Source organism: Bombyx mori, chromosome 23 (assembly GCF_030269925.1).
Source record: "Bombyx mori chromosome 23, ASM3026992v2".
Taxonomy (NCBI): Eukaryota; Metazoa; Arthropoda; class Insecta; order Lepidoptera; family Bombycidae; genus Bombyx; species Bombyx mori.
In genome coordinates, this window is record NC_085129.1 from 10,627,888 (window position 1) to 10,644,433 (window position 16,546).

The window sequence follows — 16,546 nt, forward strand, 5'->3', positions numbered from 1 at the left end:
GAATGCAAATTAATTGGGTACATAGTTTTTTTTTTATTGCTTACATAGGTGGACGAGCTCACAGCCCACCTGGTGTTAAGTGGTTACTGGAGCCCATTGACATTTACGACGTAAATGATTCACCCACCTTGAGATATCAGTTCTAAGGTCTCAGTATAGTTACAACGGCTACCCCGCCCTTCAAACCGAAACGCATTACTGCTTCACAGCAGAAATAGGCGGGGTGGCACCCTAGTGGGATAAAGTAGAGAAAAAGGAAGAAGGACTTGAAAAACGTTAATTGTATTATACTTTAAAAGTATGCATTAAATAAAAGCTTTTACCACAGTTTACGCTAATAGTGATTTGAATTTTAAAACTACATGCCACATTCTAATAATGTTACATGTTTTTCCGATTATTCCTAGTACGAGTTCAGTTCACTGTTTGGCTGTCTTTTAAGATAAACAAGTTAAGTGAACAAATCGTCCGGTGCCGTCAATCTGTCGCGTGGCGGTCGCGGGTCACGTGGCTGTCGCGTGCCGAAGTCGCACATTACCAAATTAGCGTCCGGTGTACAACCAGCCTTAAATCGTATTAAGTGAGGGAGGATCGCATTACTGATTGGTTTTTCTTTTTTTAAGAAATTTGAGTGGCTCTCCAATTTTGTTTTATGACCGAATTTTTTTGCGCGGCTTAAATCGGCAGACGAGCTTAAGGCCTTGCGACACGAGACTGAAATCTATGTCGTTAGAGCGATAGCGATCCTAAACTACAAGACGGAATGCAAACAGCTTCGCGGCAGAAATGTGCCGGGCAATTGTTCCGACCCTGTGTACTTCCAATACGTCATTCCAATAATCCATAATACAACTACATACGTAATGGTTTGAATGACATTAAAAACAGGGGAGCACACGAAGTATCTGGTCTAGAGTGGTCCCTGTCCATCCATGGACATCAGCCTTGTCATCCAGGTATACAAGCTGCTTCTTACTGTTATGGACTTTTTTCAAATCTCGGTTGAAAAAGCACTCGGAAAACAAAGAGAAGCGAAGTTTATTCTAGAGCCAAATTTTGTGTTACATATAGGAATGCGATAAAAGAATCGTCTAAAAAAATTTTTTTACCGAATATCCCAGACTATTCTTACCAGAAATAACAGAATAGTTCCAATTTCAGATTTAAAAAAAAAAGTCCAATAATGTTTTATTTAACCTTACAAATATAATTAAAATTTTATAAGAATCCGACACATTCCCATCCCATCATTTTTTCATTGTACTGAACTTGGAAATAAATTAGATTCTTACAAATAGATTTCGAATCAACATCGTTAAATTGTAACACGTTGATTACAAGGAGATGATATCGTGACTTAGGTTCAATGTCTGCATCCAAATTCCACGTGCAAATAGTTTACTTGGTAACATCTCGAAATGTCTGTCGGTATGCCTCCTATACATTATCGATATTGAACCTTAACGCAAAAATATTGAAAAATAACTTTCTAAGCCTACAGAATAAAACGTAAAACGCATAAGAAAGTCGTAAGGCGACCGGGTGGAAAATAAGGATGGGGAAACAGGGGGTGGCCGACAATAGGTGTACAGATAACTTTCCTTCCATAGTAGAGTCAATACCGACCCCAGGGAGTTTTACCCTCGAGGTTCGGTCGCTTGGGAAAACTAGACCCAACAATATGAAACGAGACGCCTTTATGCGGATCGCAAACGTTAGAAGAGTGCACCAGATTATACTTATGTATTAATAATATATAGAGGAAAAATGTCGAGGACGTACGTCGGGTGATATGTTGCGACTGTTAGCGAGAGCGGGATGGATGACATCAATTTGTCGTGTCGTGATGGGGTTTGATTTTGTTTCGACTTTAGATATATATTTTTTGCAAACTATTTTCAAAGTTTCAAGTTTATTATTAAACGAGTAGCATTTAATATTTTTTTTCGGTCCCAAGTACATCATAACTTTATCTAAGAAAATGTCTCTGCATTGAGTCCTTTTGCTTAGGTTTCTTCGTGATAAAATTACTAATTAGGTTTGTTGTCTTCAATTATACTGCAAATACAGAGAGGAAATTAGATTCGACACTCATTTATTAAGAAAAATATTTTTGTAGACAATATTTTCAATATTACGATCATCCGAGAATTCGTTAAAAATATTGTCTGATTTACTTTACTGTGAAGCGATTGTATAATCTAAATAGAGCTATAAATTTATACCACACGTTACTTCTTTTCTTAGGTTCACCTTACAATAAGCATTCATGATAAGCACGTTTTATTTATATATTTAGTATATTTAATCTAAGCTGCATCATGTTTTTAGAAGGTCAAGGACTATTTATCAATAAGAATTAAATAGCTTCAGTAAATACCTATTAACAAAGTAGCATTTGTTTCTCTTTTTTTATTGCTTAGATGGGTGGACGAGCTTACAGCCCACCTGGTGTTAAGTGGTTACTGGAGCCCATAGACATCCACAACGTAAATGCGCCACCCACCTTGAGTGGCGCATTTAAGTTCTAAGGTCTCAAGTATAGTTTCATATTAAAGGTCTTATTAACAAGGGAAATTATTCAGCTCTAACCAGGTATTCTTTATTTTTTAAGTATTCTTACTGATAATAGAACTTAAACATAAAATAACACGGTTAAACTTAGTTCATCGAAATAAAAAAACAAAAAACTTGCATTGAATAGATCAAAATCGTGTTTGGGTAGATTTACTACAGATACGACGCCTCAAATTGAGAGTGGCAATCAAGTAAGGTCAGGTTTTGAACAAAAGAAGAATAATTGCAAATTTTCACGTCTTAGAACATTTACATGTTCTTAGTAGTAAGGTGTAACATGAATGAAATCGTAAAACGATTTATGCGTGGCATCGGAGCGTGTCAACAGGCGTTAAGAGAAATTGAGGCAAAGTCGAGTTAAAGTATTAAAAGTTTTCAGCTAGCAAACTCTGCAAGGAAGCGAAACAGGCTCCGCTCCGCACACCTGTAGGGATGCGAATACGACGTTATCGGTATGTACCGTAGGCGTTCATATCGATGAAAATAAAATATGATACGACTAGAGCTTACAAATATTTCTATACATATAATTTATTGTAGACTATTGCTGTGTGATTTTGACAATGTTCTTCAAATGTAGTATTTAAATTGGGTTTTTTTATTTATATCAGCATTACCCTAGCGTGTAGGTGAGTTCTCGGGGCTCAAACTGGAGGTGTTGTTAACACTGGTGGTAGGACCTTTTGTGAGTCCGCACGGGTAGGTACCACCGCCCCGCCGATTTCTGCCGTGAAGTAGTAATGCGTTTCGGTTAAAAGGGTGGGGCAGACGTTGTAACTATACTGAGACCTTAGAACTTATATCTCAAGGTGTGTGGCGCATTTACGTCGTAGATGTCTGTGGGTTCCAGTAACCACTTAACACCAGGTAAAAAAAAAAAACACTGACCCTAGCAAGAAAAGTGCTTCGCAGAAACTACCATCGGATCAGAGAATGCGGCCCACTGATTCAGTTTGTACTGCGTAGTAGTAGTGCATACCGTTGGACTTAGTACCGTTAAATCGATATTACAATGACGGGACTTTGTATAGCTAGAAAATATTACACCAGCATAGAATTTAAGAGCGCGTTCTGAAATTTGCGAACGAATACAAAAGGCATAATATATCAAAGATCCGCGGACGTCACTATTTCCTTAACACGGTGTAAGTTAATAATGTAATAGAATTACGAGGGAAAAACTGTTGAACTCCGTCGGAGCGGGGCGCTACTTAATTGTAGCACTTTGTATCTACGAGTCACTGTCTGACATCGCCAGACACAAACCTATATATGTTTACGTGTAGCATGCAATACCTGTTTACTATTTACTTTTAATTATATCAAAGTATAATATATTATTTTTAGATTAAAAATAACTAAAATTATTACTGAAGTTTTGCATCTACCTAATGTGCATGCAGGTACATAAGTTTGAAAAATTTTTTTTTAATTCCTAGAATCAAGAGTGGATAAATCTAATGAATTTTGATAGCCTTGTTAATCTGGTGGTTGAATATAATGTGACAACCGACGAAGTGGACCAATTTCGTTGTTCGGTATAATTGACTTTTTTTTTCAAAATATCCATACCTCGTTTATGTATTAGATAATTGTTTTTTTTAGGTAATTAAAGAATACCTACGAAATAGTAGTTTATTATACGGAAAAATAAAGTAATTTTTTTATAAATATTTTTTTATTTCTATCAATCAACATATGCGCAATGGTAATTTTTCAATGCCCTTCTCGAAGAAGTTAGGTATAGGGGAGCCAAGCAAACTCTTCAAAGGTACTGACTGCATCTCGATTATTACTTTTTTCATGTCAAGAAGTTGTTTTTTTTTTTTTCCTTCCTAATCTGATAGCTTTGAGAAGCTATTTCAGCGGAACCTTAACTCCTAACTAGTAGGTGAGCTCACGTTGCTCAAACCTGACGACGTTGCTAACACGAACCCAAGCAAGAGCCGTACTTCGCAGAATCTACCACCGGATCGGAAACGCGACCCACTGAGAAGATCCGGCGAGAAACTCAGTGGGCTGTGTCTGAGGCTTAATTTACTCGACGGCGAGGACGGTGACTGATGTTTGAGGTAGATATAATGAGTACTATAATGTTGCACTAAAAAGGTTTCATATTAAATGAAATCCCGAAGCATACAAGATTATATTTAGTTAAGTAATTAATACAATTCAAATCAATAGACAAAATTAATATGAATAAATAATGTGACGATAGTAGAGAATGCCTCAGGCATTAAATCCGCCATTGTACTTCTGTACATTAAGTTAAATAAATAAATAAATGATCTCAAGGATGCCGAAGACCAAGCAAATTGGCGGAGCTTAAGTAGATAAGCGAACCCTGGCACTAGACCGGGAAAACGTAAGAGAGAAGAAGAAGAATGTGATGATCTCAAAATACACTTTCACCAATTTGAAAATACTTTTGGTTTTATCTCAAGACCTTTTATATCACATAACTACGAAACCTTACGAATGGTCTTTAGAAAATCGTTAATGTTTACAGTTAAATTTTAAGAACTTCATGACCTCTGATCTCTAATAGACATCGCACATAAATACATGTCTGAAACCGAAAATCCGTGAAGAAATTACGCATTGCGTATTTCTTATATTTATAGCGAATCTACAAGCATCATTTTAAAAAACAAGAAACGTTTTTTCTCTTAACAATTTCATTTGTAAGCCATCATATAAAACTGCAGCAGCAAAACAAAGCCCACGCTATTTGAATATGCATAGAAGTTGATAGAGTAGAATTCAAATTTACTAGAATGTTCTGGAAATTTTCCTCATTTATGCCTCGGCGGACTGCCAACTATCTGACTAAAGTTTCAAAAATCATGCTGCAGTAATGGAAGTTAACTAAAAATTTACAAAACTCAGACATGTACCGTCTAAAATTTACATTTCGGACGCACGTTCGAATGGAGTTTCTGAAATATCACTTTGAGTGTTCAATTAAAGTTAGTGATGTTATTATTAACTGCTTTTATTTTTAGTTGTAATGTTTTAGAATTTACTGTTCCATTGGCTGTGTCGAAAAATGCTGTCGCAATTGTGATGTCACTTGGTGAGTCCTATGTTCAGCAGTGGACATTGGACAGGCTGAGATGATGATGATGATGATGACTAAAATATATAAATCAATCTGGCGTTTTTGGAATGATATGTGCCTTCTGCATCCTGTTACAGTTTGAAGTGCAGTTTTGATTGGAAATACACAAAATTTATTATATTAATAAAGGTAATTAAAGATGGCGTATCGAAAGCTCTCACGGGCAAATTTTTTATTTATTGATTAGATGGGTGGACGAGCTCACAGCCCACCTGGTGTTAAGTGGTTACTGGAGCCCATAGACATCTACGACGTAAATGCGCCACCCACCTTGAGATATAAGCTCTAAGGTCTCAAATATAGTTACAACGGTTGCCCCACCCTTCAAACCGATACGCATTACTGTTTCACGGCAGAAATAGGCGGGGTGGTGGTACCTACCAGCGCGGACTCACAAGAGGTCCTGCCAGTAAAGCCTCCATTCTCCGTTTTTGGCGGCTTTTACGTTAAGTTGTCTATGGGCTCTAGTGAGCTGCAGATGTACCGTTCACCTATTTGGGTGATAAAAATGATAGATGAGGTGGACTACTTCATTGTACATGTCAAAGCGACTTTGTTTTGCGCTGATTTGCGTATCGGTCATATACATATGTGCGTATTCGGAATCCACCACTAGCATCACACGTACTTACTTCTCGAACCGAATCCAACTCGAAGTTTCGAGATTGAACGCGAAAACCTTTAGTAACGTTAAATATTTTTACGCGTGCTCACGTTTAGTGGTCGAATAGCACGGTAAAGTTAACACCATTAATTTTTTGGGCGATCACGCCACGGCCCTCTGCGCTCGCGACCAAAAAACCGCGACGGAACCGCCTAGCTGCGTCCTGTGTCGAACACAGGGTCACCCCGCGAATTACCGTGGTTGCCCCCGAGCCCCTAAAATAAATCGCCGCGTCGCCCGCCAAAACCGCCTCCGAGCTTCCGGCCCAGACATCAAAGCCTCGGCACCCTCTGCGTCGCAGGCTAAGCCAGCGTTCGTTCCGGCGGCGGTGCCCAGTGTCTCGGCCTGGGCAAAACCGCTGCCGTACACGAACACGGCTACAACTCCCTCCTCCGCGATTCGTCCCGCCCCCGCGACTCGTCCCTCTCCCGCGACTTGCCCTCCGACCGCGTCCGACAATCTCGCTTTAGCGATCGACTTCTTTCAGTCGATCAACTTTGAGCGCGTTAACGCTTTGGGCGACGCCATTCGCGCTGCCTCCACTGCACAACACTTTATCGCCGTTGTGCAGGAATACGCCGACGTATACGCGTCATTAAATACGTACGTCCTCCCCTCACTCCGCCGGTAATCAATGGCGTATATAAGTAGAATAAAGCCCCTATCCGTAACGATAGGATTTTTTAACGCTTACGGTCTCGCAAATCAACGTGATCAGGTTTCTGACTTTTTGCGTGACCACCAAATTGATATCTTTTTAGTGCAGGAGACCCTACTTAAGCCCGCGCGCCGTGACCCTAAAATCGCGAACTATAACATGGTCAGGAACGACAGGCTCTCTGCCCGTGGTGGTGGTACCGTCATTTACTATAGAAGAGCCCTGCATTGCGTCCCGCTCGATCCTCCCGCGCTCGCTAATATCGAAGCATCAGTGTGCCGAATCTCACTGACGGGACACGCGCCGATCGTTATCGCGTCCGTTTATCTTCCACCGGATAAGATCGTTCTAAGCAGTGATATCGAGGCGCTGCTCGGTATGGGGAGCTCTGTCATTCTGGCGGGCGACCTAAATTGTAAACACATCAGGTGGAACTCACACACCACAACCCCGAATGGCAGGCGGCTTGACGCGTTAGTCGATGATCTCGCCTTCGATATCGTCGCTCCGCTAACCCCGACTCACTACCCGCTAAATATCGCGCATCGCCCGGATATACTCGACATAGCGTTATTAAAAAACGTAACTCTGCGCTTACACTCGATCGAAGTAGTTTCAGAGTTAGATTCAGACCACCGTCCCGTCGTTATGAAGCTCGGTCGCGCTCCCGATTCCGTTCCCGTCACGAGGACTGTGGTGGATTGGCACACGCTGGGCATCAGCCTGGCTGAATCTGATCCACCATCGCTTCCGTTTAGTCCGGACTCTATCCCGTCTCCTCAGGATACCGCTGAAGCCATAGACATCGTAACGTCACACATCACCTCGACATTAGATAGGTCATCGAAGCAAGTTGTAGCGGAGGACTTCCTTCACCGCTTCAAATTGCCCGACGATATTAGGGAACTCCTTAGAGCTAAGAACGCCTCGATCCGTGCGTACGATAGGTATCCTACCGCGGAAAATCGTATTCGAATGCGTGCCCTACAACGCGACGTAAAGTCTCGCATCACCGAAGTCCGAGATGCCAGATGGTCTGATTTCTTAGAAGGACTCGCGCCCTCTCAAAGGTCTTACTACCGCTTAGCTCGTACTCTCAAATCGGATACGGTAGTAACTATGCCCCCCCTCGTAGGCCCCTCAGGCCGACTCGCGGCGTTCGATGATGACGAAAAAGCAGAGCTGCTGGCCGATACATTGCAAACCCAGTGCACGCCCAGCACTCAATCCGTGGACCCTGTTCATGTAGAATTAGTAGACAGTGAGGTAGAACGCAGAGCCTCCTTGCCACCCTCTGATGCGTTACCACCCGTCACCCCGATGGAAGTTAAAGACTTGATCAAAGACCTACGTCCTCGCAAGGCTCCCGGTTCCGACGGTATATCCAACCGCGTTATTAAACTTCTACCCGTCCAACTCATCGTGATGTTGGCATCTATTTTCAATGCCGCTATGGCGAACTGTATCTTTCCCGCGGTGTGGAAAGAAGCGGACGTTATCGGCATACATAAACCCGGTAAACCAAAAAATCATCCGACGAGCTACCGCCCGATTAGCCTCCTCATGTCTCTAGGCAAACTGTATGAGCGTCTGCTCTACAAACGCCTCAGAGACTTCGTCTCATCCAAGGGCATTCTTATCGATGAACAATTCGGATTCCGCACAAATCACTCATGCGTTCAACAGGTGCACCGCCTCACGGAGCACATTCTTGTGGGGCTTAATCGACCAAAACCGTTATACACGGGAGCTCTCTTCTTCGACGTCGCAAAAGCGTTCGACAAAGTCTGGCACAATGGTTTGATTTTCAAACTATTCAACATGGGCGTGCCGGATAGTCTCGTGCTCATCATACGGGACTTCTTGTCGAACCGCTCTTTTCGATATCGAGTCGAGGGAACCCGCTCCTCCCCACGACCTCTCACAGCTGGAGTCCCGCAAGGCTCTGTCCTCTCACCCCTCCTATTTAGCTTATTCGTTAACGATATTCCCCGGTCGCCGCCGACCCATTTAGCTTTATTCGCCGACGACACGACTGTTTACTATTCTAGTAGAAATAAGTCCCTAATCGCGAAGAAGCTTCAGAGCGCAGCCCTAGCCCTAGGACAGTGGTTCCGAAAATGGCGCATAGACATCAACCCAGCGAAAAGTACTGCGGTGCTATTTCAGAGGGGAAGCTCCACACGGATTTCCTCCCGGATTAGGAGGAGGAATCTCACACCCCCGATTACTCTCTTTAGACAACCCATACCCTGGGCCAGGAAGGTCAAGTACCTGGGCGTTACCCTGGATGCATCGATGACATTCCGCCCGCATATAAAATCAGTCCGTGACCGTGCCGCGTTTATTCTCGGTAGACTCTACCCCATGATCTGTAAGCGGAGTAAAATGTCCCTTCGGAACAAGGTGACACTTTACAAAACTTGCATAAGGCCCGTTATGACTTACGCGAGTGTGGTGTTCGCTCACGCGGCCCGCACACACATAGACACCCTCCAATCCCTACAATCCCGCTTTTGCAGGTTAGCTGTCGGGGCTCCGTGGTTCGTGAGGAACGTTGACCTACACGACGACCTGGGCCTCGAATCAATTCGGAAATACATGAAGTCAGCGTCGGAACGATACTTCGATAAGGCTATGCGTCATGATAATCGCCTTATCGTTGCCGCCGCTGACTACTCCCCGAATCCTGATCATGCAGGAGCCAGTCACCGTCGACGCCCTAGACACGTCCTTACGGATCCATCAGATCCAATAACCTTTGCATTAGATGCCTTCAGCTCTAATACTAGGGGCAGGCTTAGGGACCCCGGTAACCGTACTCGTCGAACTCGACAAAGAGGTCGACGTGCAACCTAACCCATGCATCAGCCCGCTGAGTTTCTCGCCGGATCTTCTCAGCGGGTCGCGATTCCGATCCGGTAGTAGATTCATTCGCGAAACAATTGCTCTTGAGTTGTTAGGTCTCCTTCGGAGGCGCTCGGGCAGTTGTTAGCAAATCCCACCCCTCTTGGCTGAGCCTTTGCTCGCCCACCTGTCCTGGTGAAACTGGAAAGGCCTTCGGGCCACCAGTAAACTTTCAATCATAAAAAAAAAAAAAACCATTAATTTTACGAGCAGCGGTTTTTGAAGCAAAAAAAAACACACACGCAACGAAAATTCCACGAGCAAATTGATGAAACTTCATAAAATGTTATTATTTATTTCAATTACATAAAGTACCTACTGGTTTGCTTAAGATTGTCTTTATGCATTACACTGCGCTTCGAGTCTCAAGGTACGTGACGGAATTATCATTGAACTTGTCTGTCAAGTTAGTACACATATAAAGGAACACTGCTTCTTTTAAAGTTCATCTATACTACCTTGAAGTACTTACTACCTTCATCCACAATGCGTTTTCAGAGCTCTTTTTTGCCACATACCATCCTGCTTTGGAATCAATTTGTCTCCACGGTGTGTTCTAGGCGCTATGTTTTGTCTTTCTACTAATGAAGTCTGAGGAAAGGACTAAGCGACCTGGATGTGCCTTTTGTATTCCTGACGTCCATAAACGACGGTAATCATTCACCATCAGCTGGGCCGTGTGCTCGTCTCCATGGAAAGACAATAAAAAAGTATTTGAACACGATAGTTTAACAAAACAAAAACAACCATTTCTAAGTCTAATTTGCATTGCGCGGACACTGGCTATAAATATCGTACGAGCGCGCTTTACATCCATATAACCTCTGTAGATACAGTTCCGTTGTCGATTTTCACGAGTCCCTTATCATGATCTCGCCGAGTTTTATGGGTCTAATCGCGGCGGCCGCAAATTGGACCCGAGCGAGTCATTTCCTAACCTGCCCGATTATGGGATTATGGCTAATTACCTATTACCGATATATGGTAACGGTGTTTCACGCGATCACTGTGTTTTTTGTATGAATTATCTGTATTGGTTATAGTGGTTTAGTTACAGATTAGTGTTTCGTTCTAATCGCGTTACCAAGGAAAAAAAACAGTTTCCAACTGAAAACACGTTGCGAACTGGCTGGTACCAGCGTCATAACGAAATCACTCGGCACGTGTCACACGCAATCACACGTTCCATTTTGAATAGTAAAGTAGCGGTCGAGACCCACCCAAGTTGAACGGCCTGGTTTACCTGGTGATGTCTGTAGACTCCTTTGCTTATATAGGTACGCTAACCATTGAAGCTTACAGCTTAAAAACGAAGAAAACACGACAGCAATATTAAGCCGAACTAAGCATGACATTCATAAACTTATTAGGTATAATTATTGGAACGAAGTTCCTTATCGCGCGTTGTGAAAGGGGGCTAGACGGAAAAAATTCTTACGAAAAGTTGTCACGACACTTTTTAGATCCGTCATTCTGACCAATCAACGTGTAGGCGCTTATCGCGTGACATTGCTCGTATCCGATTGGTCCGCGTAATGAGTACAGTTTCTCGAGATAGCGTTTCAACAATAGTAATTTAGTTCATAGTATTGTTTCTTTCTTCTTCATAATGCCGTAATTTATTATTATAACTTAAAAAAAAATTTACAATTCCTTCACTAATTAATCGAAAGGAACTTCGTTCCATCCGGGTGTCCCTTGACACCTCTGAAGTTTTTTATAATTACCTATCGGTTTTTTACACATGTGCAATTTTTTACGTGACAACGTCTTATAATTCGATGGAGCCGGCTGCACGCACGAAACAAAATGACTCATTGAGGCGTTCTATTTAAGGCTTGAAGTGCAAGCGAGAGCGCGCAACGAGCGACAAAGAGGTACAATCGGCCTCCGCGTTCGGCAGCGTTCGACATCTGTCTCTCTCCTACTTGAGTGAGCGATGCATCCGCGTGGACAGCTGCTATACCATAATACATTTACATGTTTTCATCAAGTATGAAGTTCAACTAAAAAGTGAATGTGGTGTCAATTGTCCATACAAAATATCTATCAAACAAATAAAATTAAAATTATCTTTCGAAAAATGAAACCATTCCATCAGTATTTTATTATGACGTTGTCACGTTCAACTATCGTCAGTAAACCGATTTTACAGACAACCGATTTTTATTTTTGAGCTAGTTAGACATCCGGTCTTGATGCTAGTGAGAATCACGCCAGGAAATACACAAAATATACAATTGAGAGGTCGAGCTCGTGTTTATTGTCTGTGGACATAATTAACCATTGAATAATAACCATAAAATAAGTTGAACCGCGACCGGTTGAGTACCAAAATAAATAATAAAAAAAAAACTAACAAAATACGCTTTTATAGAAAATCCAACTAAAAAATAGAAAATAAATGCGTGAGGTGCTTTTCAGGATATTATCAAAATAACCCTTCTACACATATCTGTTCATTAAATATTTATAACTACTAATACCATACACCCCACGCTTTTTTTTACAATAAAATAATTTTACTTACACTATTTTTAAATCAAATTAATTAAAATTTATTTTCTACTTTTTAGTTGGATTTGCTATAAAAGCAGATTTTGTTAGTTTTTTTAAACTATTATTTATTTTTCACTTTTTAGTTGAATTTAATTTTTTTCAATATATATTTTTTTAATTATTTTTTTAATATTGAATTGTCATCGGTCCTTAATAAGTATACCAAATTTCGATTTAATCCCACGTTTTGAAGGGGGTCAAAATCATGTTCAAAGATTCCGTTACATACTAACATATATACGTCTCAAGCTAATAAAAGCGTATTAAAAAGGTGTCTACCCCGTTAATACTGTATTTGTTTTTTAACATCTTTAGAAACATGATTTACGCATACCTAAATATATTGCGGTACTAATTTCGAAAAAAAATGAAGAGAAACGCGTATTACCACTGTAATTAATGCTTAATGTCCATTAAACCAATAAAGATTTTGTTGCGTCGTGACAGCAGCGATATTTCAACAACTAAAACATATTAGATACTAGCTTCCGCCCGCAGTTTCCCTCACGTTGACTACACTTTATCCTTAGACGTTGACTACACTGTAATCGAGGGCGGAGACTCTTACTTATCAGTGGGATAAAGTAGCCCATATCAATACTACGCTATATAATTATTATTATCCTTGGGCGTCTAAATTACAATTTATTTATAAGTTGAGTATAATTCATAATTATATAAAAATACCCAGATATTGCCTTATAAATAACAATATTACTCTGTTAGGATACCACATTTTCTCCAACGTTTTTCATACTAGACATCAATTTATTTAAAAGATAAACAATGTGTCTTACATTTTTGAAATCGATTCGTATCTATTCGAAGTTTTTTTTTTCAATGCAGTATTCTCAGAATCACCTACAATCAGTCAACTGAAGCTGAACTTCTGTGCCATTAAAGAGCAATTGCGTGTTTGAATTTAAAAATTAATTAAAAACGCCTTTATTTTATTTGAGTAAACTGTTTAAATAAAAAAATATACGTTTTACTTAAGACCTTGCTATTTTTAGATTAAAAGAGAAATTTACAAATGAATTATCACTTTTAATTACGAAAAAGCACCTAAACAGTGAAATCAAGTTTCAAACATTACTAACAACCTTTAAAAGCATATACGAAGACCATCGGCGCCATCTTACCGATGCGAATGTCCACGTAGTTCTATAAGAATATAATAGATGTCGCTGTACCGCCTCTCGGGACTTCGACGCGAACCCATTTTCACAGCGCACCGTCCTGAAACACAACGCAGCACCTTGAGAAAGGGAGAGAAGAATTCTCAAGGCTCCTGTATTTTGAAACATTCGACCGGTGTATTGCGATGCTCGCTTTGTAAGACTAGTGGGAGGTTACAACTCAGGCCAATAGGAGGGAATGCTTTAGGACCGACCACTCCCACCCTGTTCCTGATGCCTACTGGGACTTAGCTGAACAAAAATGTTGGCAATAGGTAATTGTGTACGCCGTTTGGTTGGTGACGCAATTGTGAATTTATAGCTGGAACGAACGTTGTTTGTTGAGGCTTAAATTTGATTGATTGAAACGAAACAGTAAATGGATTTTTACCACAGTCCTTCGTGCATGTTTTCAAGATAGTCTTTAATTCGACTATTTTTCTAAAAGCGTCCAATTTGTAGTGCGCATTGTATTTGTTTTCACAGGCTAAGCATTTCACACCTATACCTATATATTTACAAATATTTATGTAGGTATTGATTAAAAACGTTAACGCTGGGTTTTTTGTTGAAAGTGCATATCTCTCACAGAATGGAAGATATTTGGGAAAAAACTGGATGACGCCTGCATAATTTCCTTAAATAGCGGACCGTCGCGTCGGTGTGCCGAGCACAGATACGCTGGCTGAACGATGTTCCTGACACAAAACCATACCCTATAAACTTCACTTATACTTCACTTTAAATATGTTATCAACATCCACTTTCACAGTTCGACCCAAGTCATCAACGACAGTTGTCCGTTAGCAAGCTAACATCGCAGACCTAAAACGTCGCAGCCGACAAATCGCGCTCCCTATTCCTGCATCACGCATCCTTTCTACTACATCATACTGCTATAGTCTACCGCCGCCCAGAATTGTACCAGCTCTCACAATCCCAAGTTTTCCGCATGCCGACTCTTCACGGAATACCCACAACAGTGACGCAGCAATCAAACTCGGTTTCGACACTTCGAAGGCTTTAAGTAGCACTGAATCCCGAACAAGCTACTATCAGACACAGACATGGTTAGTTAGCTAGCATGATCTCCGGTCCCGGTGGTAAAGGCGTGGGGATAACTATTCTATATCAGAAGATATTTGAAAAAAACCTGAATCACATTAACAACATTTTCAAGATAAGTTAGCATATTTCCAAGTTCCAAACAAAGTGCAAGCCCGCGTTTTATAACATGGAAGCTCTTCTTTCGTGGTTTCCTCCAAAAAATTAATGGAATGTGTCATAATTTTGTATGAGAATCAACTTTGAGTTTTCTAAAATCTAACTATCAAGTGCATCAGCACGTCATAGATTTACCTCAAGATTCAACGACCAATCTTTCACAACCTGTGTACAGTGGATCCCTGAACTTCTCTGGATCATAACGATCCCATAAGGTAGATTGAATCTAGATTAGGTAGGTAGATTGAATCTACTTTATGGGATATTACCCACACTGCGCGGTCGTCATTGTATTGACCACACTGCCACTACGACTTCCCAATAGCGCCAGCTCAATAACATTAATTATTCAATAAACGAAAGAGAAGTATGACACCTATCATTAGTTTCCATGTGCCGCCCGTGGATATAGGTAATATCCCTATTTTCTTTAAAAGTAAATTTAAATAATTATAATAATTTTATTCGGCATGGAAGTAAGTGTATAATGTGAATCTGACATCTTGTATCCTAAAATGGGTGACGATATTTAAGTTGTTCCATCTAGGAGAGCCGGTAACCATCTAACTTCAGATCGGTCGCAAATTCAGTTATCCATTTGCAATAATTAAAAAGTTTACTGAACTAATTTTTTAGAAATAAGTCAATGTTGAAGTCTCAACTTACTGAACGCAAAAGTTTTATAGTTTGTCTTCGAAAGACACAGAACTACTGGGTTAAAATGTTAACCTAGAAAAGCTTATACCCATAAACTTGCGTTCCCCATATGCAAAGATATATTGATGGATAAGCGCCCTGTCCCTGGGAATAGCGCGGTCTCAACACGGCTTACCACTTTTAACAAAGTTTCGTCACTCCAGACACTATGGGGAAACTGCTTTTAGCACTTCCATTGGAGTGGTTATGGAAAGTTTACGTGACGTTTATGTAAATTACTGAAATAAACGGTCTCATTTTTGGAGGACGGCACGAGCCCTCTTTTAAATAGTGATATTTTGAACTTATTTTTTATACATAAACGTGACGCCTCTGAAAATTTTCTATCGATATGGTTTTGATTTCGTTAATCGCGATCTCAAGATGACTGAACTAATAGGTACCTATATGTATTTAATATAATTTTTCCAGGCAAATATGTATAAACTAGTTTGTAACACAGATCTGTTGAGAATATTTTGTGTGTCAAGCCATGTGCTTCTTGCCGATTCTTCACAGTGATGCAACTTTATTCCGAATGGGTCAGAAAAGCATGATTTACTAAAAACGCTAATCTAATTTTTGTTTGACTATGTTTTAGTGTCATAAATAAAAAAATTTGAAACTACACACATGTGTATTTTTAAATATTTAAAACAATATTTTTCCACCTTTACAAAAGGCTATCACGAAGAAATAGATGCATCTAATACATAAAAATAAATCTTGAGTATACTGCCGAATTGTGGCCGAATTTCGATCATTGGGCGAACACCTAGTTATAATTAAGATGTTTAAAGCAAACCCGTTATTAAAATTATTACTCTAACCTCACGTCTCAAAGGAGGCCTATTATTTATTAGGTTTTAGTATTAGTAGGTTTATTAAAGTAGGTATTGACGTTGTGATCTCAAAAAACTGCATTAACCATCTCACATCTTGTGACTCCATCATTTTGTATT

At 40.4% G+C, this 16,546-nt stretch overlaps 1 long non-coding RNA gene across 1 annotated transcript in view; it reads right to left on the reverse strand.

Moving 5' to 3' along the window:
* Positions 1 to 13,512: 13,512 nt before the first annotated feature.
* LOC134201050 (uncharacterized) overlaps positions 13,513 to 16,546 on the reverse strand; it is a 40,992-nt gene continuing 37,958 nt past the window's right edge. Inside the window, exon 2 of the long non-coding RNA XR_009976202.1 lies at positions 13,513 to 13,725. This is a non-coding gene — a long non-coding RNA (uncharacterized LOC134201050). The remainder of the gene's footprint in view (positions 13,726 to 16,546) is intronic.